Source organism: Bidens hawaiensis, unplaced genomic scaffold, assembly GCF_021521415.1.
Source record: "Bidens hawaiensis isolate Kalapana, Puna unplaced genomic scaffold, B.hawaiensis_p1.1 tig00004327_1, whole genome shotgun sequence".
In the NCBI taxonomy this organism is placed as follows: Eukaryota; Viridiplantae; Streptophyta; class Magnoliopsida; order Asterales; family Asteraceae; genus Bidens; species Bidens hawaiensis.
The window spans coordinates 1,410,648-1,416,647 of NW_027491261.1; positions in this window are offsets into that span (position 1 = coordinate 1,410,648).

The window sequence follows — 6,000 nt, forward strand, 5'->3', positions numbered from 1 at the left end:
CGATTCGAGAAACTTATAATTCCAAGAAGTTGGTCGATATATTTATTCGTGAGATTGTTTCTAGGCACGAGGTGCCTGTATCTATTGTTTTGGATAGGGATACTCGTTTCACCTCCAGGTTTTGGAAGAAATTTCATAAGGAGATGGGTACCAAACTCCTCATCAGTACCGCTTATCACCCGCAGACGGATGGTCAATCCGAGAGGACCATTCAAAATCTTGAGGATATGTTGCGAGCTTGCCTAATTTATTTTGGGGGTAGTTTGTATCGTCATTTACCGTTAGTCGAGTTTTCTTATAATAACAGTTACCACGCCACGATTGGGATGCTACCGTACGAGATGTTGTATGTAGGACTCCAGTCTGTTGGGGCTCCATTGGTCAGAAACAGTTGGGTAGTTTAGAGGTGGTGGAGGCACTGTAAGGGCTCCGAGGCCACTTGGGAATCCATGGACGAAATGAAGAAACTATACCTGCAATTGTTCGTGTCGCATCGGGATTCGGGGACGAATCCCATTGTAAGGGGGTAGACTTGTAATGCCCGTTAATTTCTGTTAAGTGATTTAAAGCGTGTAAAGTATGTACATCTCTCGGGATTTGCCCAGCATTCCTCGGAGACCCTCTCGTCATCCCAGCACGTTAAATTAATTTACTTTTCCTGCAATTTGCCACATCTTTCCAACTCAAGGGACTAGAGTGTAACATTTGATATTATAATCAAAAACCCTATTCCCTCTTTCTTCCCTAATCCCGATCGGACCAGAGGCAGACCCAAGCACCCCCGTTTTTCTTTTTTTGCAGCCAAGTGAAGGTGTAAAACTCCAATTAAAGGTTATCCCTACATACCTAATAGTCTTTTACACCTTAATTGGTCATTATATCTCGCGTATTGATCATTAAATCGCTTGTTTTAGGCTAACCGGGTGGCTGTCCAATTGATCAATTTCGGGGCTGTTATGGTTGAGGTTTTTTCACCAAAATATTCCTATCTATGTCCCATATAACATACTTTAAAATCATGTGCATTGGTGTTCGTTTGATTGGTCAACTAGTTGTAGCTTGAAAGGTAGTATTCGGTTGACTAGTTTGTGAATTGTGATGTCTAGCGCGTTGTTTGAGGGAAATTAGCAACCATTTAGAATGTTGTAGCCTCGGTATAATTTGCTGGCTGTAAGAAACTGATTTTTAAAGGTATTGGGACTGAATTAGTTGTCGGTTACTCAAACGGGTCGGTACAACGCGTATTTGCGTTTATTGAATAGTTGGTGCGTTGTGCTTGCGAGTTACCGACCCTTTCAACTCGTGTAGCGTCGTGTGCACTTGTTGGCTGTGAATTTATCAAATTGGGTCCAAACGGGGCTGAGTTGAAATGTTAAGTGCCTAAACAACTCTTAAACGCGCATATTAGTCTCACCTAGTGCTTACGGGGGTAATTTGGGAATTCTTTGTTCTCGGGAATAAGTATGGGTCATTTTGGAAAATATAAGGCCCCGGGGGGCTGTTTTATTTGAACTTTATGAGGTCGAGGCTTTAGGTTACTCGAACCATATTAGAACGTCTCGTAGGATAAACGAGTCCTTTCGGTTTCGTTAGTAATGATTGGATGTAAACGGACAGGCGTTTGAGTTGTGGGGATACTTAGGGGTTCTCTAGCTCGTGGTGATTTCGTGCCTTGTGTCAGGTAAGTTCATGATGCCCTTTTTACTCTTTTCAAGTTTTGGGATAGCATACACACCCCACTGATTTTACGTGATGAACCGTTTAAACGATTTCCCACAGGCTTGTTTGTATTGTGGTATGTTTGGGAGGTTAATTATGTATGTATACACATGTGTTACCTTATGGCCCATAGGCTTACTTGTATTATGGTACATCTTGGGATGTTATGTATATATGTTTACACATGTGTTACCATATGGCCTATGATTTGGGATGTTTGTTAGTCATTAGTGACTAAGGATGGCTTATTTGTAGTATGGTATATTTTGGAAATAATATATATGCGTATGTTTATACATGTGTTATTATATGGCCAATGATTGGCGATGTTAATTAGTCGTTATTGACTAAGGATGTTTGTGTATGCCTACTTTGTGTTTGCATACGTTGGATGGAATGTTACGTGTTTGGGTTGTACGTGTACTCGACCCTGATGTTAATTAGTCGTTATCGACAAAGGATGTTTGCGTATGCCTACCTTGTGTCTGCATACGTTGGATGGAATGTTACGTGTTTGGGTTGTACGTGTGCTCGACCCGGATGCTATTACTAGGATGCTATGAATAGGGATATAATTATATAGATATATAAGTATGACTACTTACCGTTTATTATGGCCTATCCGTTTATATCCCATTTTATATTTAAAATTCTTGGAATGATTTATACAGATGTCAATTATGAAAAACTTGAACTCACTCAGCTCAAGCTGACTTTGTGTGTATGTTAGTGTGAGTTTTCAGGTTACGAGGAAGATGCTTACCGCTTGGACGTGCTTGAGGCTACTTGGACGGATGAAGGCATGTCTAGTCGGAAAATTTCATTAATGAACATTTTTCTTTTCAATTATTACTAAATACATATAAATTTGGTTTTGTGCATTATTCCCGGGTTTTGGGAACTTGGTTTAGTAGTTATGATTTTTCCGCTGATTTATACTCTGAACTAGTTTTTGAAATGAAATGAACGGTCTTGAGTTTAAGAATTTTGTAAGTTTCTTGTATGATTACCAATTGTAGGATTCCCGGGATTCAGGGTCTTACATTATTGAAGACGATTTTTCCTTAACTACTATCGACGTTAATTTATATCTTCATCTTACTAACTATTGATTTTATTTTTCTGATATAATGGCGTTAAAATTCGAACCAAAGCATAATATGTGCCCCCTTCTTGAAGTGAATGAAGAGAATCAGGAGTTGGAATAGATGATCAATTTCTTGCACAACTCTAATCTCCGATTTGCACTGGTTGAGAACTTGGTACTTTACAGGAATCATTTGAATGACTTCTATGCTGATGATATCAATGGCAGACGGATAGAAGCCACGGTTCTTGGAAAAGATATTGAAATAACTGAAGAATCTATCCGACAGGCACTACACTTAAACGTCAATCATGCAGTTCAATTGTCATACTCAGAGTAAAGGCTGCTCATAATTTTTCAAGAAACCATGTGATACCAAGGAAACATCAATGAGGGTCAATTTCAAAAGGACATGTTTCCCATGATATACAGATTATTGATTCATCATGTAATTCAAAGCTTATCGTTCAAAAGAGGCACGTGAACACTACTAAGCAAAGAATTAGCAATAGCCATCGTGGCCATCTTATATAACCAACCGTTCAACTTTTCAACAGTTATTTCAACGGTTTGGTTAGCAATGCACAGAAGAACCCCCGAGACTAATTTCAGATGTATCCAAGGTTCCTCCATATTCTAATCAATCGTGCTTTACAAGGGTTAGCTACTGATGGAGTTATTTTGATTTTTGCAAGACACAAACGTGTATAAAATAATTAAGTGCATATCATGGAGTTCATTTTAACACAGATATTGAGTTTGATATACTAACATGTTTGCTTAATAATCAAATTGATATAATGGAGGTTCCATCATCTCCTGAACCTGAAATTGATTACAGCGAAGAAAGTGATGAAGTTGTGGAGTCTGATGAAAGTGACAATGATGATGATGATCATCAAGAGGGAGGCGATGATGTTGAAAGTGAGGTAAATGAAAATGTTGAAATGAATGTGGAGGCAGAGGTGAATGAGAATATGGAGATCAATGAACCAATACAAAATGAACCTGTTCATGATATTCAGATTGAGTTGGAGAATGTGAATGATGAAGAGCCCATTGTGGCTGGGACTGAGACTGTTGATGAAGATCTTTTCATTGATAATATCATAAATCAAGTTCACAAAACCATCCAAATGATAACCCCATCTCTTTCACCTGATCCTATCTATCGTTGACCAAACATCTACTGTTCCTACACCACCACTTTCACCAAACCCAGAACCCATAGATGAACACTCATACTCTTCACCAGAACCAGAACACATCAATGAACCATCCAGCTCTTCCCCAGAACCACAAGAACAACCAACCAAACCCGACAAGACACCCAACCCATTACTCAGACTGTTGCACAATATTCACCAGAATCCATCTCAAACCAGCCTGAATCTGAACTTGAGCTATTCCCTACTCATGATTCACTAATATCCTCTCTTGACATGACAAACCAAGATTTATTGGCAAGAAATGTTGTATTAGAGGCTGAAAATGCTTAGTTGAAATTGAAAAATCCGGCCTTGGAAGAAGCTTTGAACAGGGCTCTGTTGAGGATTCAAATCCTGGAGCATGCTGCGGTTGAGAAGATCTTAGAAGCACCAATATAGGGGGAATATTGTTGATGCTTTGAAATTGATTGATGAGCTATATGATGAAAGTGATGAAGAGGTACAAGATGAGGTTATTGTAAATCTGATAGGAGCTGAATATGATAAATCTGATAATGAAGATGAGCCTAAGAAGATTGTGGATAATGAAAATGTTAAAGAGGAGGGGGAGATTGAAAAGAATATTGAAGTTGAGACGGAGTTTGGTAAAAGAAGTTGAATTATAAGAAGAAACTTCATGTCAAATTGAAAAACATAAAAGAAAAGGAAAGGGTATGGCTATGACAGAAGAAGATTTGCAGCCCACTAGTTCCCCAAAAATTACCTTTGGAGATGAAATCTTGGATAAAGATGTTTTTATGGATCTAGATGTTGCTGAGGTAGAATCAGTGAAAAAGGTGATGGAGTTTAGGAATAAGGAAATTTAAAATGATGAAATTCCTCAGGAAGTGTTAGAATCATTGATAAATTGAAAAACAAAGAAGAGAAAGAGAAAACGTTGAAGAAGCAAGCCGATGAGAGCGTGGCAGTGGTAATAAGGGCTTTTAATGAAAAATCTGATACTGCTTTTGGATTGGGAATCCCTGGAGAACAAAATCAAGAAGAAAGAGAAGGGATAAATATGTCTGAAGAGCAATATATCAACTTTATGGCAAAATTGACATTATTTAGAAAATATATTAATGTAATGTTGAATCCAGAAGAACACTCAAAAGAGACTGTGGAAGCTGCAAAGAAAATGCAAGAAGAATTTAAAGAAGAAGCTAGGTTGGCTAGTAGAAATCTACTTGAAAATACGCCTGAGCTAAGAGTTAAAGAAGCTGTTGATCCAGTTGAATCGGAGGACCAACCTAACCCAATCATTGAAGAGGCCATTGAATATGAAGAACCCATAATCAAAGAAACACTGGAGAGAGTTAAAGAAATGGTTGTTGAAATTCCTGAGGCCAAAAGACAGAAGATTATGAATGAGGGAAAGCCTCTTGTGAAGAAAGTATAGCAAGAAGGGGAAAACAAAAGCAAATTGAAATATCTGAACCCGGATTGAGGCACTCGAAGGCATAGATGAAGATATGTTTGTGAAGAGGAAGATGTGAGATCTCCTCAAATTCATGTGTCTAATGAGCATAGAGTAAATATTTAAGCAAGTCTTGATGAACAAAGAAGATCGGATCCAAGGATTGTACTTCTTGAAAATTGTGGAGTAAACTTCGATACTTTCAAAAAGTTATCTGATGTTGATCTAGATTATTTTGCTGCTAAAAAGGGCGAGAAGAGAACGGAAGCTAGAGAGAAGAGAAGGAAAGAATTGCAAGTAAAGAATTTTTAAAGAGTTTAGATTATGGCCCAAGGCACTTAGAAATGATGAAAGAAGAGGATGTCGTGAACTTGGCTGAAGGGTGGAAGAAGAGAACTTTTAAAAGAAAATACTTAATTCAAAACAAGTATGTCATCTTTTACCTTAACAGACAAACTTTTGAAGAAATTAACAATTTATATAAAAAGGAAGTTGAGTTAGAGAGAGGAAGATTTGTGGAAAAAGTCAGATTAGTAAAATAAGCCCATGAAGAAAAGAAAGAAAGAGTG